This window comes from Lepidochelys kempii, chromosome 4, assembly GCF_965140265.1.
Source record: "Lepidochelys kempii isolate rLepKem1 chromosome 4, rLepKem1.hap2, whole genome shotgun sequence".
NCBI classification, from domain to species: domain Eukaryota; kingdom Metazoa; phylum Chordata; order Testudines; family Cheloniidae; genus Lepidochelys; species Lepidochelys kempii.
In genome coordinates, this window is record NC_133259.1 from 57,584,781 (window position 1) to 57,611,337 (window position 26,557).

General features: G+C 44.4%; 1 protein-coding gene across 3 annotated transcripts in view; it reads left to right on the top strand.

The window, feature by feature from the left end:
• The window catches only part of FHIP1A (FHF complex subunit HOOK interacting protein 1A), a 140,663-nt gene that overhangs the window by 12,766 nt on the left and 101,340 nt on the right, over positions 1-26,557 (top strand). For all 3 annotated transcript variants that reach the window (XM_073341346.1, XM_073341348.1, XM_073341347.1), the window contains exon 2: positions 20,721-20,880. The gene's annotated coding sequence lies outside the window, so the exon portion shown is untranslated. The remainder of the gene's footprint in view (positions 1-20,720; positions 20,881-26,557) is intronic.

Here is a 26,557-nt window from a genome sequence, read left to right on the forward strand (position 1 = left end):
TCAGCTGTGTGTATGACCACCTTTTCAGAAAGGTGGATGGTGTACACAGTAGTTGTTCCCAGCTTTGCTGCTACTCACCCAAGTACCCTTGGAACACCTATGGCATAGATTTGGTGCAAGAGGATTTCACATGCTTGGAGGTTGGGGTCAAGAGGAATGGTGGGTTCCACTTTTCTGTGGCTTTTGGGACTCTTCCCATATTACCTTTCTTTGTTCCCCTTTGTACCACTCGCCGCAGAGACGCATAAGACAGTGGCTCTCAACCTTTCCAGACCACTGTACCTTTCAGGAGTCTGATTTGTCTTGTATAACCCCAACTTTTACCTCCCTTAAAAACTACTTGCTTACAAAATCAGACCTAAAAATACAAAATGGTCACAGCACACTATTACTGAAAAATTGCTTACTTTCTCATTTTTACCATATAATTATAAAATAAATTGATTGGACTATAAATATTGTACTTACATTTCAGTGTATAGTATATAGAGCAGTATAAACAAGTCGTATGAAATTTTAGTTTGTATTGATTTCGCTAGTGTTTTTTATGTAGCCTATTGTAAAACTAGCAAATATCTAGATGAGTTGATGTACCTCCTGGAAGACCTCTGCGTACCCCTGGTTGAGAACCACTGGTGTAAGACATAGCTTTGTGCTTAGCTCTAAGTATAGCTCTGATGCTTGCAATTTCTAACCGCAACAAGTTTTGTTCAGAGTAGCATATTTTTCCTTTGATGCAAATTCCTAACTTTTGTTAGTATTCATTTATGTGTGTGTGTGCACTTAGGGGAGAATACCTTGTGGTTTCAAATAAATTATTAGAAACTTCATTAGTTTCTTAAATGTTTTTGAATGGTGAGGAACTAGAATGATTTCATAGTCATAATATTCAAAATTGAGAGAGTACTGCTTGGACATTTCCTACTGTTGCTGACACCCTCAGCCCTACCAATGCTGGCAACATTGCCGATAATAATTGCAGACATGTTAAACATGATGGTGATTAGATCTGCTCTGAGAAGGGTTAGATGGCACAATTTTTAAAACACTGCGGTCACTCTCTGCTAGTTTCCCAACTTGGTAACGCTGTTTGCTGTTAGCTGTGGTGAGATGTGCTTTTGCAAAATTTCTCTAAGTGGATGAGGCCTGAGGTTGCCTATGCACATGAAAGCAGACGAAGCCTTTGGGGCCTGGAAAATTGCTAACTTGGCCTTCCATTGAACAAAGTTTAGATGCTCCTGGTTTAAATGAATAGCCCTTGATAGTTTAGAGGGTAAGTGTGTGTTTGATCAATTGTGTACAGTTTAAATGTCCTTTATCTTTTTCTTCTTAGAACCCCTATAATCACCCCTTTGAAAAAAGCAAAGCTTTTTTGGAATGGTGTATTTACTATGATACAAACAAAAATAATTAAGACAGTTTAACAAAATGCATTTGTGATGTATTGCATTTGTCACCTAATGATAAACTGTTCTTTAAAAATGAGAATTTCATAGATCTATCTATGATTATTAATCTAGCAGTTTTATAAGTGTATTTGGAAGGATTTCCATACGGGTGCCATATCTGTGCTACAATGTTGCAGCTGTGCTGCTGTAGCACTGTAGTGTAGATTTTTCCTACAGCAAGTGAAGAGTTTCTTCATTTGTGCTAGGTAATCCACCTCCCTTAGCATTCTTCCATTGACCTATTTGCATCCACACTGGAGCTTAGATCAGCAAAGCTATGGCACTTGAGGGAGCAACGTAGCTAAGTCAATCAAAATGTTAAGGCCTAAATGACTTCTGTTGCAATTCAAGTCATCTTGGTAAAATGAGTTGTGAACAAAATTGTTTCACTGCTAGTGTACAATGAACAGGGTGGATTGATTTAAATCACCAATTTTAATCATGACTGAAACCAGCAAGCAGGAAACCTTGATTTAAATAATCAATTTTAATTTTGTTTTGCATTTTTACTTCTTAGTTAGTTTCCTAAAGAGAGATGATTCTCATTGGTTGTAACCACTAAAACTCGTTGATTGGCAACTAAATATAGCCTTTACACTGAATCTGGTGCTTTGCTATTTCTGTACGCACTGATTTAAGCAATTATATAGCTTAATTTACATTTATTTAGATTCATAATAAAAAAGGTAAAAATTAAGTTTAGAAAATGGTGAATGTTGCATTTCTTAGTTACTAAATGATTGTTTTATTTAAATTTATTTATGTCAAGATTTATTCATACAGAAACTCAAAATCAATTAAAAATGCACAAAAACAGCAGTAGTGTTTAGTAAATAAAGCTATTTTAAATGTGCTAGATAAACTTTATTTTCTTATGTATCAAAACATGTTTTGCATTTAAAACTAAGTTATTAGACAAAGTAGTGAGTGAACTGAACTGATTCGTTTCTGGTCACCATCAGTGTTCCCTTTAATTTTTTATGTCAGTGTGCGGAATGAATTTTGTTATGTGCACCAATATGGAGGTGATGTGTGACACATCAGCTTCATATTGGTGCACATAACAAAATTCATATGGTGGGGGTGGGGCTGAGGGGTTTGGAGTGTGGGAGGGGGCTCAGGGCTGGGCAGAGAGTTGGGGTGCAGGGGGATGAGGGCTCTCACTGGGCGTGAAAGCTCTGGGGTGGGGCCAGGGATGAGGGGTTCGGGGTCCATGAGGGGGTTCAGGTCTGGGGCAGAGATGCGGGGGTGGGAGGGGGTGCAGGCTCTGGGGTAGGGCCAAGGATGAGGGGTTTGGGGTGCAGACTGTGGGGAGAGAGAGGACTCCCCCCAGCTCTCTGTCCCTGCAGCAGATATGGGCCGGGGCTGAGCGCCTCTCCGCGGCTGCGACAGCTCTGGCCAGACTGGGCCAGGAGCGGGGCTCCTCTCCCTGGTAGCTCCATGCTGACTGGCAGGGAGGGGTGCCTCTTCCGGCCTCAGCCCCTGCACGGGGCTTAATAGGCAGCTGCACGGTCGTGCAGCTTTTTGGAAACTTAGGTCACCATATCCTTCAAGATTTTTAGAAAGAGTAGATCTCATCCTCTCATGCTTAGTTTTGATTAATAGACTGGAAGAGGAAAAAACAGGAAAGTTTGTTTTCAACTCCTAATGAGATTCTTAACTTTGAATGAACTAGTCATTGAACTGAACTAACTGAATAAACTGAAATGAAGAAGATATCTCTCTGTACTTGCAGATTAGGCTACTGCTGTCAGAAGCTGGTTTAGCAGTTCAACAGACTGTTTCCAGGTGCTTAGACAAACCACTGGAAGTCACTAGCTTTCTTTAGTAGCAAACATGTACTGTTTAATACTATTTTTTGTAAATAATTTTAAATGATTTTAATAGATCATAATAAGTTTAGGCCTTAAGTTGTTATAACTTCAAATTTAATTATAAATTTATTTTTTTTAAAAACTGTTTTTTTAAAATTTATACCTGATTTAAATTAAAAAACAGTTTTATTTTGTTCCTCATAGATTTGTATCCACCCTGACAATCAGGTAGCCTGTATTCTGTACTAGTTGGTATAAACTACAATGTAATATGTTGGCTAAAAGGAAGAATTCCTAGCAGAATCAGTGGCATATATTTTTGCATGAATGCTTCCCTCTAACCCTCAGTAAAATTCAGCAGCATGTGGCTTGAGTTACTTTATTTATGGATGAGTTGTTTGTTTTTTAAGTTGCATGAATTAAAGATATAGAAAACATGATCTGATTCCTTCTGATACCAACTTAAAATGTAAAAGAGATAATGCTTCATATTTCAGTGTTATCGTAGGAGGTTTTAAGCTTTCAATCACTTATATACAATACTCACCGCTGGTCTCAGCATTACCTTAACACAGGGGCAGACAAACTTTTTGGCCTGAGAGCTGCATCAGGTTTCGGAAATTATATGGAGGGTTGGTTAGGGGAGGCTGTGCCACCCCAAACAGCCAGGCGTGGCCCAGCCCCCATCCCTATCCCCCCTCCGCTTCTCGCCCCCTGACGCCCCCCCTCATCCCCCCGGGACTCCTGCCCCATCCAACCCCCTCTGTTCCTTGTCGGCCCTCCTGGGACCCCTGCCCCATTCTTCCCCACACCGCTCACTGTCCCCTGACTGCCCCCCGCCGCCACTTCCAACCCCCGCCTCCTTCCTGACTGCCCTCCCAGGACCCCTGCCCCCATTCAACACCCCCTGTTCCCTGCCCTTTGACCGTCCCAACCCCTATCCTCACCCCTGACCACCACCCCAAACTCCATTTATCCAGTCACTGTATACCTTTCCTATGGAGTACCTGCACTGGACATCCATCACAAGGAGGTGCCAGCAATTAGCTTGGCTGCCTCCGCACCAAACCATCCCCTATTCCCTATTCAACCTCCCCTGCCCCCTCACCACCAGCCACGCCACCACGCAGCACAGAGCACCGGGTCAGGCCGGGCTCTGCAGCTGTGCTGCCCCAGGAGCTTGCTGCCTGGCCGCCCAGAGCGTTGCACCAGCGGCGCAGTGAGCTGAGGCTGTGGGGGTGGGAACAGTAAGGGAGTGGCCGGGAGCTCAGGGGCCGGGCAGGAGGGTCCCACGGGCTGGATGTGGCCCACCTCTGCCTTAACATCTGCCTGTGTAGTACATCAACTAGTAGAAAGTCAATGTTCTTTGTGAAGTAATGGCAGCTGGAGACAACATTATGTTGTAATGGCACCAAGGCAGACTGGATCACATGGCTTTAGGTCACATGGGCTGCTGTTGAGCTGTGGATAATTGCAGTAATGCTGTGAGGTCATGGAATGTTGAGGTTGAATTAATACCTTTTAAACCTAATCCTTTGCTATTTTTAATGATTACAAGAAGTGGTATTTGTCCAGAATTTTTGGCAGAGTATGTTTAAATATTCAGAGATAACATGAATTTTACATGTTGGTTAAAAACAGGAACGTTTGGGATTTGTGGAATAAGAGACTTGAAAAAGCTACCAGACATCTACTAGCAGGAGGAATAAACTAACTCTCCAGAGGTAGCTATGACAGTCGAACAGCCCCACCAGCAAGGTCTAAAGGGAACACACAGGTGAGAATCCCTCATCCCACTAGCTGGGGTCCCAGAGTGCGGCAGAGGTGGTTCACCTGTTATCCCTGGATCTAGCTTGGAGACTCCATCTTTGTGTCACAGTATATCTAGCAGATGCATGATACATTTGGAGTTTCATAATCTTTCTCTAGTTGCTGGATATGGTAAATAACTTTTTGTCTCTAGCTGCTGTGAGGAAAGGACATGAAAGAGGCCTCTTTTATACTAACCTTCTAGTTCTTCTCCCCACCTGCAAATTTGATTTTTCCAATAGCATCATGAAATTGTGGTAGCAAACATCTTGACAATTTCACTTTTTACCACAGGGTTCTGAATAACAGAGTAAAATAGTAGGGTCTTATTTTCAGTTTGTTGTTACTCAGCAAAGCTATGAGCAACAGCAAAGTGCTACAGACTCAGGAAATCCACACTGCATCAGTTAATCTTTGAAATTTGAAGTGAATAGATATATTTACATTCCATCTAAAAACTTATATTTTTTCAGGCTCTCATGTGCTGGGGAAAGCGTCTCACTGGTAGCTTGGCAGAGTGGACTTTTAAAGCTGTGTGTGAGAGAAGGAGGTAAATACTTTGTCTCATTTTTGTGACTATCAAGTTTAGCAGTAAGAAGAAAAGGAGTACTTGTGGCACCTTAGAGACTAACAAATTTATTTGAGCATAAGCTTTCATGAGCTACAGCTCACTTCATCGGATGCATGCAGTGGAAAATACAGTAGGGAGATTTTATATACACAGAGAACATGAAACAATGGGTGTTACCATATACACTGAAAGAGAGTGATCAGGTAAGGTGAGCTATTGCCAGCAGGAGAGAAAAAAAACCTTTTGTAGTGATAATCAAGGTGGGCCATTTCCAGAGTTGACAAGAATGTGTAAGGAACAGTAGGGGGGAAAAATAAACATGGGCAAATAGTTGCTCGTGGGTCGCATAACTAGTTTAGCAGTGAAGCTGTAGCTTTAAAACTGTTTGCAAGTAGAGATAAAATATACAGGACTGTAAAAGATTCTACACTTTAAACAATGTATGTACTTAACTATTATTGAAAATCAGGTTCATTGTGGTGGGATTTTCCCATGGGTGGGTGTGTTTGTTTTTTTAATAGTTAATTATTGTGCTATATCCCATATATAAAATTAAGTGGAATATGTGCAAAAAAATTGATCTATTTTACTATTCATGTTTCAAGGTCCACCTGTGGTTCTTTTGTTTACCATGTTTCAGGTTATAATGTGTATTTTGGTATTTTTGTGGTGGCCGTGTGTGTGTGTGTGTGTGTGTGTATTTCTACCCAGACAGATGTCAATATTTTCTTCCAAGGACAGGACGTTGCTTGGTTCAGCGTATATTACTGTTCATCTTTCCTAGCGCTAGCTTGGATGGTGTATGTTATAGAAAAGGGACACTGGGTACTGTTGAATCTCTAAGGCAAGCTTTCATTTTGAGTGTAATTCAGTATTCTCTTATGGTGATACTGTGGGCTCAGAGTTTATTGTGGAAAAGGGAACAGGTTATTGCTTTTTTCACAGAAATGCTACTACTCCTTGGTCCCTCTCCCTTTTCCCCACCACCATCCCCCAAATCCTTGTTGTTATAGTTATTCTATTATTATTAGAATTATTATTTATTATTATTATTTTATTATATTAAAGTTGTTATAGTTTCCTATGTCTTTCATATTAAAGGAAGAAAGTGAACGAGGAAAAGGTTTTGACTTTGACTAACCTTATAGAGTTTTATCTGTCTTATATTTGTCTACTCTACGTGACAAGTCTGATCGGCATTGAAAATCTGACCTCTCCCACCCTCCGCCCCCAGTCGCAGTTCAGCACCTAGTATTTCAGAATACTGGTTGAATCCAATGTCTTACAAATATAAAAAAAGTAGACATTACTGTGATTAACACATTTCAGTATATTAAACCATGGGTGAATTCCTGGCCTCAGTTAAGTCAATGTCAAAATTCCATTGATTTTGTGAAATGCGGCTTTCACTCTATAACTTTTTATAACTAATGTAGTTTTTCCAGTTTCCAGTATTTCTATGAATTCTTATTTTACTCTTTTTTATTTTTTCTGCTAAGGGTGTCATTCAGTGCTACAGTTTAGAAAATGTGGATGTATTCTTCTCAATGAATGTGGGGTGTTTTCATTTTGTTTTTTTAAGGTACCTGCAATTTGGCGCACTCCAAAAACAAAATATTTTCTCTTAAAAGTATATTAGATGAGCAAAGTCCATCCTTGGTAGGGATGATTTATCAGTGTGTAAAGAGGAGAGAAGCCAAAGTATCCAATGGTAGCCAGAGGCACGGAAATATTTTTCCACCCCACTAGTGCTTAAAATTTTTTTTATGAGATGAATGAGAAATGGTAAAAGTACACACTGGCAATATTGCCTGATAAGGATTCAGGTTTCTGGAGCCTGGAATAGCAAGATGAGTGCCTGAGAAGTGTTTACTTAGTACCACTTCAAAAAGCACAATTATATCTTCTATATGACAGATAATTTTATTAGTAAAAGTTTGCTAATGATTTTATGCAGCTATCAATATTGGAATCTCTTTAAGTCAATCAAATTCTTCTTTGAATGTCTAGGAGGCATGATATGTGTAGGTATACAGTAACTCCTTGCTTAATGTTTAGTTATGTTCCTGAAAAATGTGACTTTAAGCGAAACGATGTTAAGCGAATCCAATTTCCCCATAAGAATTAATGTAAATAGGTGAGGATTAGGTTCCAGGGAAATTTTTTTCACCAGACAAAAGACATTATATATATATGTGGGTATGTATATTTTATTTTTATATATATACACGCACACACACACAGTATAAGTTTTAAACAAACAATTTAATACTGGTACACAGCGATGATGATTGTGAAGCTTGGTTGAGGTGGTGAAGTTAGAGGGTGGGATATTTCCTGGGGAATACCTTACTACTAAATGATGAACTAGTAATTGGCTGAGCTCTCAACTCTACAAGGCAGCATGAATAGAGGGAGGGGAGACAGAGACACACACCCTGTGTGTGAGAGAGAGATGCGCATTGCTCCTTTAAGTACACTGACCGCACTCTTACATACACTGCCTTTTTAAGTTAATCAGCAAGCTGAGACAGCAGCTGCTGCCAGGAAGCTCCCTCCATCCTGAGCCCTGTCATGTGTTCCCCCCTGCTCTAAGGAAGATGGGGTAAGCAGGGTGCAGGAGCAGGGAGGAGGGGGATTAGCCTCCCTCTCCCTTCCCCCCCACCCACACAGCAAGCAGGAGGCTCGGGGAGCAGCTCCAAGGCAGAGGGCAGGAGCAGCACTTGGCAATGGGGGAGGGACAGCTGAACCACTGGCAATTGATAGCCTGCTTGGCAGCTGCTGCACAGGAAACTTAAGGGAACAGGGAGCTGATGGGGGGGCTACCTGGTTCCAAACCCCCACCAGCTAGCTGCAACAGGCTGCTCTTCCTGCAAGCAGTGGACAAAGCAGGCGGCTGTCAAAGACGTTAGAAGAGAGCATTGTACAACTTTAAATGAGCATGTTCCCTAATTGGTCAGCAACGTAACAACAAAACAACGTTAACCGGGATGACTTTAAGTGAGGAGTTACTGTACCTGAGCTAGCTCACCAGTGTAGAGGCAACTGCATGTGAAGTGACATAGGCTGGCTACCCGAGAACAATCCTATCTGGGACTGTAGGTAAGTACTTGGGTGACTAGCCTTGTTACTGCAACTATACCATTACTTTTAGCAAGCTAGCTCTATCAAAACTAGCTTGGTTTTGCCTACTTGTGCTGTCCTGATCGTAGTGTAGACAGATCCAAATTCTTCAGATTTTTGTTTTACCAATAAACTAAATTCAGGAACTTCTAAATTCCACAGCATTGAATATCATTTGGGTGCCATCATGATCCAAAGTGTGATTTGTAAATTGGTGGAAAACATAGTGAATCTCCAGAAACTAAAAAAATGCTGTTTGGTTGATTAACTTTGAAAGGAACTGTACAGTTTTTAGTTTTTATCCATTCAGGAATAATTTCTGTCCTCCTTAGTCAGTATCTAAGGCAGGGGTGGGCAAACTATGGCCCGCAGGCCATTTTAAGCTGGCCCTCGAGCTCCCTCTGGAGAGTGGGATCTGGCGCTTGCCCCGCTCCGGCGCTCCAGACAGGGTGCTGGGTTGGAGGGCCGCACCACGTGGCTCCCGGAAGCTGCATCATGGCCACCCTCCAGCTCCTATGCACTCCAATGGCCCTGCTCCAATGGACCCCTCCAGCATTCCAATGGGAGCTGCAAAGGCAGTGCCTGCGTACGGGGCAGGATGCAGAGCTGCGGGGCCGTGCCTCTGCGTAGGAGCCGGAGAAGGGACATGCTGCTAGTTCCAGGAGCTGCTTGAGGTAAGCACCCCTGAGCCCCAATCCCTAATCCACCTCCTGCCCTCCGAACTCCTTGGTCCCAGCCCAGAGCACTCTCCTGCACCCCAAACCCCTCATCCTCATCCCCGCCCCAGAGCCCGCACCCCCAGCTGGAGCCCCAACCACCTCCTGCACCCTAATCTCCTGCTCCAGCCCTGATCCCACTCCTGCCCTCTGAACCCCTTGGTCCCAGCCCAGAGCATCCTCCTACAACCCAAACTCCTCATCCCCACCCCAGAACCCGCACCCCCCAGCCGGAGCCCTCCCTCTTCCCCGCCGCCCCTGCAGTCCACTCCCCCACCCCAGCCTGGAGCCCTATCCTGCACCCTGAACTCCTCATTTCTGGCCCCACCCTGGAGCCGGCACCCCCAGCTAGAGCCCTCACCCTCTCCCACACCTCAACCCCAATTTTTTGAGCATTCATGGCCCTCCATACAATTTCTATACCCAGATGTGGCCCTCAGGCCAAGAAGTTTGCCCACCCCTAACCTAGGGCCTATTATATTGCGGTTCTTTGTACAGATAATAATGATTAAAAGATATGCAAATCAGTCAGTGGTGGATTACCATATGGGCCAATGGGGCCCATGCCCAGGGGCCCCGGCCAATTTGGGGGCCCTGCAGGAGGGGCCGGAACTGTAGCTGCGCCCTCTACTCCACCTCCCTCCCCTCCCCACTCCTCCTCTTCCCCTTGAGGCCCCGCCTCCAGCCCAGCCAGAAGCCTGTAGTGTGTGAGGTGTGAGCAATATTCCCCATGTCCCCAGGCAGAGCTGGCTGAGCGCTGCTTGCCCAAGCCTCCCACCCTGTGCCGGACCAAGGCCCCCCCTCCCACTGCGGCACTGGAGCGAGGCGCTTCTCACCCCCTCACCCCCCCGCTTGGCACGGAGCTCACCCAAGCCCCTCTCTCTTTCTTTCCTCCTCCCTTCCCTGGTGTGGAGCTGATCTGACCACCTTTCCCCCCTGCCCTCTCCTCCTCTCTCCAGCATGGAGCTGCTCTGAGCCCCTTTCCCCCTCCCCGGCGCTGTGTTGAATGGGTGTGAGCCCCTCACCTGAGCCCCTCTCCCCCTGCGCATAGCTGGCCCTCTCCCCTCCCCCGCACAGGGCTGGCTCAAGCCCCACTGCTCACCCTCTGCCACCCAGCTCCTTTTTTGGAAAAACTGGGCATTTTTCCCATTTGCTCTTGCCAGCTAGTGATCCGTTGGCAAGAGCAAATGGGACAAATGCCCATTTTTTTGCCAAAAAAGTCAGGACGTCTGGGGTTGAAATGGGACATATGGTCACCCTAGCCCTTTTTTCAGTCACATCCCACCCCTCACCCAGTCTGCAACCCCCCGGCCTCTCCCCCCACCCCCACGGGAGTCAGGCCAGGAGTGGGGCCAGAGCCCACAGACAGGGGCTGTGAGTGGGGATGCAGCTGGGAGCAGAGCCAGAGCTGGGGCTGGGGGCAGGACTATGGTGGGGTCAGAGCAGAGCAGGAGGTAGGGCTGAGCTCCTACGGGCATGGTCCACAGTTTGGGGACCACTGCCTTAGGCTGTGGTAAGAGCTGCCCGGGGAGCTTGGGCAGCTGTGGGGAGCCCCAGACCATGAACCTGCCTTGGGCAGGGGGCTGAGGTTCCTGAGAGCAGCCCCCAGCCTTTGTCCCTGCCCCCCAGGGCAGATGGAGAGTCCAGGGCTCTCCACAGTGGCCCAGGCTCCATGGGCAGCTCTGCTTTTTCCATGGCCTGACTTCTGGCCAAGTCAGGGGCGGAGTCTTGGTGGATGGGGAGGAGCAGGGGGTGGGGCCCCACGGTGGGGATGTGCAGGCCCCAAATGTTTTGTTCCCAGGGCCCCAATATATCTTAATCCACCTCTGAAATCAGTATATCTACAAATACAGTGAGACTACGGAGACGGTGCCTAAGGACAGGGGCAGTGCACAGAGGCCCCTGGCTGCATGCCTCTGTCATGTGACATGTCGCCACTTCCAGGAGCTGCCCAAGGTAAGTGCCACCCAGAGCCTGCACACCTCACTCCCTTCCGCACCCCAACCCCCTGCCCCAGCCCTGGGCTCTCTCCCTCACCTAAACTCCCTCCTGGAGCCTGCATCCCACACCCTTAACCCCTCATTTTGGCCCCATCCCAGAGCCAGCACCTCCAGATGGAGCCCTCAACCGCTGCTTGCACCCTAATCCCGAGCCCCACCCCAGAGCCCCATCCTGCACTCCAAACCCCTCATCCCAAGCCCCACCCCAGAGCCTACACCACCAGCCAGAGCCCTCACCCCCTCCCGCACTCCAACCCTCTGCCCCAGCCTGGTCAAAGTAAACTAGTGAGCGAGAGCGAGCAATGGAGGGAGGGGGGATGGAGCAGGGCGGGACCTCAGCTGTGGCAAGGGTGTTCAGTTTTCTGCAATCAGGAAGTTGGCAACCCTATCCCTTCTTCCCATCTGTCTTTGCACACTTCTGCCGGCCCTGCTCATTCTTCCATCTCAGCTCTGGTGCTGCTACTAAAACACTGGAGCAGCAAAACACTAAAACTGTCACTATTCAAAGGGCTATCAAATGCCCACAATAAAAGACTTGGTTTATGCTTAGTTTCTCTAATTGCTCAGTTGTAGTTCTCCTGAGGGGCGGGTGTTACCTGTAACACCAGTTACAACTTCCCCTCCCCCATATGTTTGTCTCACATCCTGGTAAGACTGGTCATAAAACAAGATTGTAAACTTCACTGCAGCACTTAAGAAAATAGGCCCTGAACTCTAACTGGGGCCTCTACATGCTATTATAATACAAAGGTTACTTTGTTTACAAGCAAATGAAGTCCTCAACACGATCACTTACAAAAGTCCAATTTGGTATTTTCTTTTGACCCATTTGCAAATTGTTTATCACTGGGCAACTGACCAAAAGGGGGTAGTGGGGAAGGAACAAGACAAAGCACTCAGCCATACAAAACCAAAGAATATGGCACAGAAGGAAATGCAGAAGCCAGAAAGCAAACCCCTTCACCAACCAAAGAATTAAATTTCCAGCATTATTTTTGTTTGTTTGTTATGGGGGGGGTGTTTGTTTGTGTTTGTTTGTTTTTTGTGGGGAGGAAAACAGGCTGGAAGCCCACATACATGGGTCCCAAGTGTCTGGAGTTAAGTCGGCCAAAAACAGATGAGCCTTTTAGCATATTTTTAAGAACAACCAACAGTAGAGTCCAGCAGACCTCCAAAACTAGAAGCTGGTACAAGGGACTGAAATTACATTGTAGAGAAAAACCCCACTAGGAGATGAGCTACACCATCTCATGCCGTCTTTTCTATTAACAGTGTGCTTGACACGGTGTACAACAAAATATGTAAAAGCCAGGTGCCTTGCAAAAATCTTTGTTTCTGCATCAACATAATTATTGATTGGACCCAAGTTTCACTATCTCAAATTGGGGGTCCTGACCCAAAAAGGAGTTGTGGGGGGGGGGTCATAGTAATGCCACCCTTACATCTGTGCTGCTGTCAGAGCTGGGTGGCCGGAGTCCTATTGGCTGAGTCACCAGAGCTGCCAGCATCCCTTTTTGACCAGGCATTTTGGTTGAAAACTGGACGCCTAGCAACCCTAAGAAGGGATGGAGCTCCTGAGAATGTTTCTTGGTACTCTTGAGCTTGTGTGAAAGAGCATCAGTTGGAGGCAGGAAAAAAACCTTAATTGTTTTTAAGAATTTTTAAAGGAGTTTAAAAAACCCAATGAGGACATACTTTTTAAAGGGTACTCAATCAGAAAAGTTAACTTTTTGAAATTATCTGGGTTGATGCTGTCCCTTTAAGTTGGTAGTTTTCCCTCCATGCTATGTGTGGGTTTTGGGAAGTGGGAGTTCTCTGACAGAGACTGTATTGAAGGGGTCCAGAAGAGGACTGTAGGACAGAGAACCAGCTGATGGCTCTGGACTTGCTATGAATCTTGATGGAATCAGCTAGTTTTGAGGTCCAAACCTTTTCTGGAAGGCAGAAGTGATGTGACAGGATGGGGAACCTTGTGACATTTTCTGTCCCCTATTTGGGTAACTTCTACATAAAGGGCAATTGGCACAAAGATGTGAAACCGCGCCCTTTTTTTTTTAAAGCTACGGTATATCTTTTTAAAAAAACCTTTCTGAAACAGAATAATAATTTTAATACATTGCGTCTAATGGATACAAATTAACAGGTTCCTTATTTTAATTTATTTTGGTCTTCTAGGGCAGTGGCTCTCAACCTTTCCAGACCATTGTACCCCTTTCAGGAGTCTGATTTGTCTTGTGTATCACCAAGTTTCACCTCATTTAAAAATTCTTGCTTACAAAATTAGACATAAAAATACAAAAGTGTCCGAACACACTATTACTGAAAAATTGCTTACTTTCTCATTTTTACCATATAATTATAAAATAAATTGTGGCCCCCAGGTTGAGAAACACTGATATACTATATAAAGCAGCATAAACAAGTCATTGTCTGTATGAAACTTTAGTTTATACTGACTTTGCTAGTGCTTTTCTTGTAGCCTCTTATAAAACTAGGCAAATATCTGGATGAGTTGACATACCCCAGGAAGACCTTTGCATACCCCTGGTTGAGAACCACTGCTGTAGGATATCCAGGGGTTGAAGAAAGAGACAAGTCTTCTCTTTCTCCACTCTTGTAAACTTTGTGAACTATCTTTTAAATTGTTTGTACTGCTAATGCAAGTAAATGGCAGCTGATGATAGAAGAGTTTGGATAATTGTGTGTTATCTTCATAATCCATCTCTGCTGAGAAACAGTTCAGCTGATAGAGGAAAACTAGAGCCTCAGTAAATTCTGGGAAATCTTTTCCTTACTACATGAACAGAAAAAAGTGGAATTTGGTGCTTGATACTCTGTTGTAGGGCTGTAAAATACAAACTCTGCTGTATAAGGGTAAAATGTGCCAAATGAACATGAGTCCATTCCCCAAACAGCTTACAGTCTCAAGGAATGAGAGGATAAAGATTATAATGACCCTAAACAGAGCAGGGTGTGGTCTTCAGATCTTGAATGCTTCCTGGAATAGGTGGCACCATTTTGAGAGAGGGTGTTGGACATAAATTGCAAGGTTGCCATAAGGATAAGAGGAGACATGAAAGAAGTTGGAGGTGGGCAAAAGAGTCTGGGGGAAGGGGATTTTGGCTCGTTTCCAAAGTGTGGGAATGGGAAGTAAGAGGAGAGACCTGTATAACAAACCAAGTTTTAAATTGCCAGTAGCATTTATATAGTTTCCAAACTTGTGTTAGGCACTTAGATAGATTATGCAGATAGAGGAGTGAGGGAAAGGAAGTGATACTTTTAACAATGTCATTAGTTCCTATTATATTTCCAGTTTGAATTTGAAACTGATTTACATTATTTCTCTAGCTTTACAATTAAACCTGTTTTTCCCAACTGTTGTCCCCTCACTCATTATTTTTAGGGCCCTACCAAATTCACAGTCCATTTTGGTCAATTTCATGGACATATTAGTTTAAAAATCATAAATTTCATGATTTCAGCTATTTAAATCTGAAATTTCACGGTGTTGTAATTGTAGGGGTCGTGACCCAAAAAGGAGTTGTGGGGAGGTCACAAGGTTATTGTATGGGGGGTTGTGGTACTGCTGCCCTTGCCTTCTGCGCAGCTGCCGCCAGCGGTGGCTGGAGGGTGGTGGCTGCTTGGCAGGAGCCCAGCTCTGAAGGCAGAGCCACCACCAGCGGCAGCACAGAAGTAAGGATGGCATGGTTTGGTATTGCCACTCTTACTTCTGCGCTGCTGCCTGCAGAGCTGGGCCCTTAGTTAGTAGCCACCACCCTCCAGCCACCCAGCTCTGAAGGCAGCAGTGCAGAAGTAAAGGTGGTATGCTATGGTATTGCCACCCTTACTTCTGCACTGCTGCTCGCGGAGCACTGCCTTCAGAGCTGAGCCCCTGACCAACAGCTGCCATTCTCCGGCCACCCAGCTCTGACAGCAGCACAGATGTAAGGGTGGCATTACTATGACCCCCCCCCCCCACAACTCCTTTTTGGGTCAGGACCCCCAATTTGAGAAATGGTGGTCTCCCCCATGAAATCTGTATAGTATAGGGTAAAAGCATACAAAAGACCAGATTTTCACCGTCCATGATGCCTTTTTCATAGCCGTGAATTTGGTAGGGTCCTAATTATTTTATACCACTAAATATCCTGCTTAACCAAATTGCCCTTTGTTACCTCTGTTCCCCTAAAAACCAACCCAGGGTCACACTTGTATTAGTTTTATTTTGATGCCGCTGTTGAGTTAGACAGAAAAGGGATGGAGCTTATTCATACACACACACATTCACAGCATTCATACCCTCCTGCACCCACACACTTACACAGGTGGAGAGTTACCGGAGACAGCATGGGAAGCCGAGAAGCAGAAGCATGGTAGATCTGGTTTGTCCGCCTGCGGTCATGGATCCGGGCCGGTGAGCAGGTCAAGAAGAAGCAGGGGGCTTGTGTGCATGCCTATCGCCATGCTGGAACTGAGTGGCTCCTGTCACGTACACTGAGTTTTCCTTCTGTGTCCGTCACCGAGAAGCATTCCCAGACCAGTTCCTTTCATGCATCTTCTTTTCTTTACAGCACCCCATGATTGCCTTCTTAGGGCAGACTACATCAGACACACTTGTCTCCTGTCTCCAGGCTCTTTTCTCTTTGCAGTTTCTCTCTGCCCAGTCCCACATTTACTCCCTTGTTCACACTCCCTTATCTCCCACACACACTCCCTTGTTCACACTCTCTCTCTGAATATTGCAAAGCTTGGAGGTTCATACAAGTGTTAACTGAAAAAGTTACAAAGCTTGCAAAGGTTACAAAACTTAAAATGCTATGCTAACAATAACTGAAGTTACAAAGTCTGCAAAAAGGTTTTAGAACTTGATACAAGTTACAGATCTTACAATTGCATTTGAGCGGAGGCTTTACATAACACCCTCAACCCACAGTCTTCTCTCCTCCTTTCACAACTCAACATCCTCCTGTTTCCATCCCTCTCCACACAACAACACCTAGTCATTCTCCATCATCCCTCTTCAGTAAATGACCAGGCTGAAATGAGTAGTTTACCAAGTATAGCATCCGGTGATGTCATGGGGTGGAAAGAACCTCTGGATCTAAAGGCAGGCTATGCTCGTATTACTGCTGCAATTCCTCCTCCTGTGTTTGGGGTATGCTGGCCTAGCCTGATCATGAAGGGGGCTCGAGGGTGGCTGGGGCGCTTCTATCTCACAAGGACAAAAGGGGGCACCTAGCTTCCTGGATTGGCTTGGGCTGCTGTCTAATGGGCAGGGAGGGGCCTGGTCTTGTCCACTCTGTGAGTGGCTTAAACTATCCAAACTACTGTACCTAGCAAACACTTTAAAGTAGGTATAGACATAGTGATGCTTGATGGGTTGAGCACTTTTTCAGTGTGATGTGTGTGAATATAACTGGATGTCAGTCCTCATTTGAAAGAGCCACTGGTGTGGCATTTAGCCAAGCAGAAGTCTGTGTTTCCAGGACAGATGACTCTGCAGCCAAGAGCGAATGAGTACATGCTTAACCTCTGACATGGACTGAGCTGCAAGTAACTACATGGTGTTCCCCTGTCTTTGTTCCGTGGCGGTTGTGATTGCCCAAACTGACCTTTTTCCCTTTCTTAATCAGATGTTTTAAATCAAATATAGTTGGACATCAAAGGATCATAGCGTTAGAATTTGGTCCTTTTAACTGGTTAATTTGCCTTACAAGCAGTGGTGTAAGCTCTTCAGGGGTGCACATTTGAAAGCAACAAAATAAAATGATTGTTATTTTGGTATGAAACTCTTTGTTTGTGGATGTAATGATCTTGTGATATATATTTTAAAGTAGGATTTGGCTAATCCCAACCTTATGGATATGTACCAACATTATTTCAAACAAAGGTCTTAGCTGCTTTTTTAAATAATCAATGATAACTAGGTTAGAGAGGAGATTATTGTCCTCCAGGAAATAGAACAGAAAAATCAGTTATGAGTGAGATTAATATTTGAGACTACAACCTTGTTTACACTGCTCTGTGGACTGTTGTGCATTTCCCCCCACCCCAAATGTCATTTTGATTATCTCTGCACTGCGTGCTGTGCCGCTGTAAGGTATGCAGTGTAGCCACGCTTTGTTGGCAAAAAATAAAACCACCACCAACTCTGACAAAGGGCTGTCAACACTGGCGCTTTCTGTCGGTAAAACTTTTGTTGGTCATGGGGGTGTGTGTGTGGTTTTTTGTTTTTGTTTTTTTCTCACACTCCTCACCGATAAAAGTTTTACTGATGAAAGTGCAGTGTAGACATAGCCTTAATTTATGTGAAATACATATCGTACGGAGGGAGGATCCCACTCCACTAAAATAAATAAAGTACATTTAGTTTGGTGTTTTACAGAATAGAGAAGTGGGGGGCTGCGGGGATCAAAGGATATAAGAGGTAAGCCAAGCAATATGTTAGGAGTTCTTTATCATCCTGTACCTTTGTCTCCTGAGCCTTCTAAAATAGGAGTTTTAGAATTTGCCAAGTTTGATATCTTGCTGTCTTCGGTTTATGCTGGCAGGAAGCTTTGTTACAAAGCCTTCTGGTATAGATTGCAGTAATAATGCGGAGGAGTACTTGTGGCACCTTAGTAATAATGCGGTAATTCATTTTTGCTTTGTTTCCTCTAAGGTACTGTAAATAGTGTGAATGAGTGCTGCATCTCTAATCCTCTTTACTATGACATAGTTTAAATGAGTTCATTCTTGATGCGCTAACATGTCTATTAGGGACAAATTTGTTTGATCCTGATAGCTAGGACAAACATGTAAGTATTTTAATTGTAGTACGTCGACATTACGGTCCCTTTTGAGAACAGGACCCCGGCCTTCCGAGAAGCTCGAGCTCGGAAACTGGAAAAATACGCCCCTCTGGCCGACACCCTGAGAGCGAAGGGCTACGAGGTGCAGCTGGACGCCCTGATTGTCGGAGCCCTGGGCGCTTGGGACCCCTGCAACGAGCGTGTGCTGCGGACCTGCGGGATCGGTAGACGCTACGCACGACTCATGCGGCGCCTCATGGTCTCGGACACCATCCGATGGTCCAGGGACATCTATATCGAGCACATCACCGGCCACCGACAGTACCAGGAGGAGTGAGCCGGTACGACACTGTGCACACACTGTGGGAAAGAGACTGAGAGGCCTTCCCCATCGGACCGTATGAACTGGAACCGTAAACCCGCTGAACATTAAACCCCACCAAATGAGGGTAGACCCACCCCCACCCCCATATTCACTCACTATACCCAGCATACCGAAAGTAGCTGTTGTGTGGATAACTTACCCCATATCTCGATGTCTGTACTCTGATCGGTTAAACTTTTCCCCCAGTCGGGGAATTTGCAGATTATTATGTGATCCTTGCTCCACCAGCTCCTAAATCGCATTTTGCACCCCTTGATAATCTGTACCTTATCCCCTGACGACCAGAAACTCCTATGCTTGAACTCTGTACCGTTCCTTATTTCAACGTTACCTCAAATAAAATTATTAGAACCTAAGGAATACCATTGTTTTCAGTTCAAGAGAAGTTAGGAAGTTTGTATTCCTCCTATGTAACCTTGGTTGTCCATTTAAAATTTTCCTCCCAATCCTCTTGACTCCCTTTTGTTTGTCATTTATTGTGACTTGTCTCCTAATTAGACCACATAATATCTTCCCAGAAGATCTTACAAATTACCTTGATGGAGTACCTAGCACACGGGATTCTGATCTGTGTAGAAGCTGTAAGCACCAGTGTAATATAATGGATGTGAAGTTGAGGTTGTGGAAGTGAACTCTAATGCTCACATAGACCAACTTCAGTATTGCCAGCCCCCAGCATTCAAAAAGCATGAGTCAGACTCAAAACAACAGAGATTTAAAACAAAACAAAACATGCTTTTTAATCTGCCTACTGACACTCCCCACCACCACACACACTTTTAGGGAGAAGCGTGTGTGTGTGTGTGTGTGTGAGAGAGAGAGAGAAAGAGCGAGAGTGCTCATTGTCATATCAGGTTGAAAATACAACCTTTACTCCTGGGGGCATTCTGCGCCAAAAAATTAAAAAGTCTGCAAAATACATTTTGTCAAAATTACACTACATAATCACACCGGTTTCAGTTATTTTGGTAACTTATTTCAGAATACCAACCACACACACACACTCTCTCTCTCTCTCTCTCACCCACTCCTCCAGGAGTAGAGAGTTTAAAGAAACCCCTACGATAATCCAGTTCATGTTTCTCTGCCCCCTTTCCTCCTCCCAAAGCCCAGCCGAGGGGGCCAGACACCCACATCCCCTCCCCTTCAGAGCCCAGCCATGACCCCCCCCCCCCCGGCTCAGATACCTGCACACCCTTCCCTCCCCCCAGAGCCCAACTGTTTATCTGAAAGTAGAACTGGATTGGGGAAAAAAAGTTTAAAAATTGACTGTTCTCCCCCACTACCACCTGTGTGGGGTGTGGTGGTGGTGGTGGTGGTTTTGTTTGTTTTGTGTGTGTTTCGAAAATTGAGAAGTTTTGCTCAGCATTTCCTGAGGGTAGTTTGGTTTCAAATCATGGGTAAGTTGAACATTGATAACTTAAAGTCCATACATTTCAAAATGACAAGTTTTAAAAGTACAGGTGAAACATGCCAAAACAAGAGGACATAGGACTGTTTACTATGTAAGCCTAGAATAATTGGGTTAAAATTAAGCTATTTCATATTTTCTTCTTTTTTTGGCCATATGAGGATCTGATTGTTTGATTGAAATGACAGGAAGATAATGTGCTCCCATTGTCACACCCAGACCCCTGGTTAATTATATAAACAACCTGTCCCTTAGAGTAGACAACATGATGATACTGTACTAAAGAAAATTATGCCATTGTTTATTGGCTCTACAGATGACATTGGTTGTGATGAGTGAAGGCTTTTAAGCAAACAGCCCCTGGCTTGAAAGGAGGCTGAAGGAAAGATTCCATCTTAATGATTCTTTGACTCTGGAACTTTGTTCTTTCTTCCCCTTGGTCTATTTTGGGCCCTGATCCTGCAAGCTGTTCTGCATAAACAGACACCCATTGATTTCAGTCGAGTTTTGCAAAGGTTCTGAGGTCCAGCTACACAGAATAGCTTGCAGGATAAAGGCCACAGACATTTAATTCTTGTATCATTTTATACTCTTCTGAATTATTTTTCTGTATGAATGTTTTACACATGTATGTATGTATGTATGTTTATAGGATTTTGAATGTACTGAACCCCATCCTTTCCCTGGAATTGTGCTCCATTGAGAAGAGTCCCACTGAATCCTTACTGCTAACAAATCTGCTGTTCAACTGAGTGGATTTCAAGAGCTGCAAAACTGCCAGAGCTACAATCTTGCAGAAGATCTTACTGCATGTGAGTGACTACTTCTTTTAACATCATTTCCTTGGTATTTTAAAAATACTCCAATTTAACTAGCCCAGATTTAAGAACTAAGGTTCCTAGAAATTTGTAAGATTTTAAAAAAGGTAACATATTTCTGTTTCCTAAAAGTGAAGAGAATATTGGCTTAATAACAGAGCCTATATTTAAAAAAAACCCTGAATGTGTTCTTTATTAAATAAATTTTTTATTGTATGTTTAATTCCCTACCATGCAAGGTATTCTAAAATTCAAACCAAGAGTTAATTTTGTTGCAAAGTTAGAAACCTTTGAAAATAAAAGTTGGAATATTTTTTTAATGTAAATTTTAAATAAAGTGTTGTGAATGCAATTTAGGAGAAGCTCCTTACTGCCCAGTGTGGATTAACATTTACTAATGATGTTGAACCTCAAACACTGTTGTTCAAAGCGAAGGAGTAAGATGAGTAGGGAACCTAAATTATGATCCCAGTGCCATATGCCCATTACTAGTTAAACAAGATCTAAGCTTGTAAAATGCAAGCTTAGCAGAATGCTTATATGCTCTGTGGTTTTTATTAATAAGCTAATTAATGTGTACAGGTGTTTTGTCAAACCAAGGTGTAAACAGAAACTGATTAGACTAATATTAGATATATTCCTGAAGGACGCTAGATGCTGGAAACGGCAGAAATTCACTGTAGCGTTATCCCTTTTTCTCTGCTCTCTGAATCCCAAATTCCTAACCTCTATAGTACCAGAACATGAGTTCTTTCATTGGGTCTTCACTTCCTTTCTTTGGATCACAACAGGTGGGCTCTGCATGTGAGGCTGTTTCTGAGGCCATTGGGAAGGTGGCAGATGGCCATTTTGGACACCAGTGCTAATCCCTTTAAACCAGCGCACATGGGAGATGTTTGTAAAGCATATGGTCATTGTTGCTCTTCTTCCAAGAGCACCACCTCAAAGGGGCTGCACTGTATTTTAGATTGGGGAATGGTAATCTTTCTGCAGAAAATAAATCTTCTTATCTGTCTAAATCACTATACTGTCTGAATGCCTGTGGTATATTGGGATTTACTACTAGGGACTTGTTGTGTTGACTGAGAAATGACTTCAAATTGGACCAATTTTAAGACTTTGAGCCTAATTGTGCTTTCAACTGGTAGAAAACTAGTGTAACTCCTTGTGGTATTACTCTTGTATACAAGAAATTAGAATTGGGGCCAAGACTTTAAAGCAATACTTATTTACAATGCTTGTGTGGATTTTGGCAATAGCTGCACTACTAGAAATTAACTTCCTGCTATTAGAGGTGTTTTGGGATGCTTTAAATAAGACGTATAGAAAATCAAATGCTATTGAAGGAAAAAATCTTGGTGAAGTGATCTTTTTTGCATTTCCTTGCTATTACTATGTGAGATACTTCTTGGTAGGTTTGGCTACATATTAAGAGTAAAGAGCAAGTATAATGCAATATTACAGACTAATATTAAAGGTATTTTTATCACAAAATATCAAGACTTACAATCACTTTCTTTGTCCTGTTTGTTTTTAAAGCAGTGAGAGTTTTGCTGAAGTAAGGAGTCCAGAACTCATTCCTGTATATGTAGAAATCACATTACGTACCAGTAAAATGCAGTGACTTCTCAGGTGAAACCAGAGTTGCTATTCTGCACCAACAATAGTACACTACATTTTTTGTTCTAATTTTAGGCCAGGAATTAGCTGTGTGGGTAGATTCCAGAGGCCACCGCTGCAGCTAAAGAAATTATTCAATTGGCGAGAAGGTACTGAAGCTTTACTTTACTATGTATACAGTAGCTTCTAAAAGAACAGCAACATAACTATCAATACAGCAGACTCCAAGATCTAAATACCTATATAGGCAGTTAAATACAACTTGTAAAACTGTCTGTAATAGTGTGATGTAATAATTCCATGGTTAATATTACAGGTGGCATAAATAGAATAAACAGAATAAATAGATAAATAGAATAAACAGACTGACCCTTGGGGAACTAGTTACCCCTCTCCATTCTGAAAATTTACCATTTATTCCTACCCATTGTTCCCTGTCTTTTAACCAGTTCTCAATCCATGAAATGATCTTACCTCTTATCCCATGACAACTTAATTTATGTAAGAGCTTTTGGTGAGGGACCTTGTCAAAGGCTTTCTGGAAATCTACGTACACTATGTCCACTGGATCCCCCTTGTCCACATGTTTTTTTGACCCCCTCAAAGAACTCTGATAGATTAGTAAGACATGATCTCCCTTTACAGAAACCATGTTGACTTTTGTGCAACAATTTATGTTGTTGTACGTGTCTGAAAATTTTATTCTTTACTATTGTTTCAACTAATTTGCCCAGTACTGATGTTAGACTTACCGGTCTGTAATTGCCAGGATCACCTCTAGAGCCCTTCTTAAATATTGGCGTTACGTATTGGGTCCGTGCCCCCAAAGCTGCAAACTTAATTGAAAATAGCTCAGCAGGTTACCTGTCTCCAGCACCCAGACACCCAGTTTCCAATGAGATCCAAAGCTCAAATAAATCCATTTTACTCTTTATAAAGCTTAGACAGGGTAAATTCATAAATTTTCTGTCCTCTATAACACTGATAGAGAGATATGCACAGCTGTTTGCTCCCCCAGGTATCAATCACTTACTCTGGGTTTATTAATAAACAAAAGTGATTTTATTAAGTATAAAAAGCAGGATTTAAGTGGTTTCAAGTAATAACAGACAGAACAAAGTAAGTCACCAAGCAAAATAAAGCAAAAAACACAAGTCTAAGCCTAATACATTAAGAAACTTCTTACAGGTAATATCTCACCCTCAGAGATGTTCCAATAAGCTTCTTTCACAGACTAGACTCCTTCCTAGTCTGGGCCCAATCCTTTCCCCTGGTACCATCCTTGTTAGTTCCAGCAGACATTTGAGTTTGTAAGCAGGAGTTCTCTCATGACTGGCTGCCGCCTTTGTCCTGCTCCACCTCCTTCTATAGCTTTGGCAGAAGGCGGGAATCTTTTGTCTGTGCTTGTCCCTACCCCTGCCTCATCAATGGAAAAGTACAAGGATTGAGATGCATTCCAGTATCATGTGACATGGTCACATATCACTGTAAGACCCCTAGATCTCCATTCTTCCTGAGTTGGCCCACACCTCGCCACCTCTACTCCAGGGCTCCGGGGGCTATTTAAAGGACCAGGGCGGTAGAAGCAGGGGAGCCACAGGCCCTTTAAATAGCCCCCAGAGCCCTGGGGTAACAGGGGCTCCAAGGGCTATTTAAAGGGCTGGGGCTCCAGCTGCCTCTGCTGCCCCAGTCCTTTAAATAGCCGCTGTAGCCCCGCCACTTCCCCAGGGCTCCGGCAGCTAATTAAAGGACCGGGGCAGTAGAAGCAGGGGAGCCCTGGGCCCTTTAAATAGCCCCCAGAGCCCTGGGCTGCTGTTGCTACCCCGGGGAGGAGGAGGAGAAGGAGGGGAGGGCACTTTCTTTACAGGGTGGGTTGGGGCTGGCTCTGACCCCCTCAGCACCGCCCCTTTCGCCCTAGGCCCCGCCCCTTCCAGGGGCCAGAGCTGGCCCCAGCGTACCGGTAAGTCACTCAACTTACTTTCACCCCTGTTTATAACCCTATTATTCTCAAGGTCAGTGATTTTCAAACTTTTTTTCTGGGCACCCAGTTGAAGAAAATTGATGCCAGCGATGCAATGGAGCTGGGGATGGGGGGTTTGGAGGGTGGGAGAGGCTGAGGGCTGGGGCAGAGGGTTGGGGTGTGGGCGTGAGGGCTGCAGGGTGGGGGTGGAAATGAGGGGTTCAGGGTGTGGGAGGGGGCTCTGGGCTGGGGCAAGGGGTTGGGGTGCGGGAAGGGAGCAGGGTTCTGGGGTGGGGGTGTGGGCTCTGGGATGGGGCCAGTGATGGGTTTTGAGTGCAGGAAGGGGTTCCAGGTTTGGGGGGCTCAGGGCTGGGGCAGGGGGTTGGGGTGCAGAAGGGCTCAGGGCTCTGGGCTTGGGATGAGGGGCTTGGGGTGCAGGAGGGGCTCTGGGTTTGTGGGGGGCTCAGGGCTGGGGCAGGGGGTTGGGGTATGGGAGGGGATCCAGTTCCCATTGGCTGGTTGCCAGCCAATGGGAGTGTGGAGCCGGTGCTCGGGGAGGGGCAATGTGCGGAGGGCCCCCCTGTCTGGAAGCCAGACCCGCTACTGGCCACTTCCAGGGCACAGCATCGTGTCCGAAAAGGTAGGCACTAGCCTGCCTTAGTTGGGCAGCACCGCCTTTAACATCCTGGTCAGCGGTGCTGACAAGAGCAAGCCGACCCAGCGTCTTACATGCCGCAACCCAGTAGTGGGTCACGACCCACAGTTTGAAAAACACTGCTATAGGTGCTTACAAACTGATTATTTAATAATTGGTTATAGTATCTTTCCAGGTATTGAAGATAGGCTTACTGGTCTATAATTCCCCGAGTCGTCTTTGTTCCCCTTTTCAGAGATGATGCCTTCTGTCTTAAGGAGAATGCTTTGCATATTCAATGAAAGCAAGAGGTCAGAGCCAAAAGGTAAAATTTTCAAAAGCATTCAAGTGACTTTAAATCCCTTTTCAAAAGTGACTTAGCCACTTGAGTCACTTAAATGCTTTTGAAAGTTTTACCCTCTGGCTCTGGCCTCTTTGAATTCATTGAAGAGAAACTCCCTTAAACTGTCTCCTTTCGTTCAGGTTAAATGTAAGAAACCATAGTGATCCCCAAGACAAAGGCACACCCAATCCCACTCAGGGATTCAAATGACTTGGTGAGAGTGGGTTTTCAAGGGGCATTGTTTGGGTAAGGGTTTGTGCACAGGAGAGAGACAGAAAAAGCAGAAAAGGAGACACGTATTGAACAAGGAGGTGGTAGCACAACCCTGAGAAAAGCCTAACGAGGAGGTTATGGGGGATGCTGCGTAAAGAGGTTTGGAGCTGTGAGTAAGCAAGCTGTCTGCTGCTGTTCTGGTTCCCCCTGTGCTCAGGTAAACAGGACTTTGCACATACACTTTGTAAATGAACAAAATTGCATCAAAGGTGACAGACTCCATCATCAGTTTCTGCTTCCAGTTGGACCAGTCCACAAGATTAGCCCTCGTGCCCTGTCTAAAATCATATTTTGGCCAAAGTCCATTTTCAAAAGTGACGTAGGTTCTTAAGTCATTCTGGGTGCTCTTGAAAATGTTACCCATAGCCTATGTTCAGATTTCATTTGAAATATGATATAGGAGCACATGTTGAACGCTGCCTCATTACTGACTCAGAGAAGAGTGCAGCCTTTAATGAATCACCAGCCTGTTCTTCCTGAATTTGCTTTGATGATCTCCCATCCAATTACTAACCATGTCCAACCCTGCTTAATTTAGATCATGTCCCATAACATAATACCGTACGTGACATTCTACTGCTCATAATCATAACAAGGTAGAAAAATCACTTTAATTAATGAATTCAGGGCTTAAACCTTGGGCTGTGTTGAGCACCTGCAGCTCCCAGTGAAATCGATGAGGTGAGAGGTGCACAGAACTTCAGTGTGGCTCTAGTTAAGTACTGGGATGTCTCAGTAAAATAAACTAACTATTTACATTTCTTAGGCTTTGTCTACACTTGCATTTCATTAGCAAAACTTTTCTCGTTCGGGATGTTAAAAAAACACACATCCCCGACCG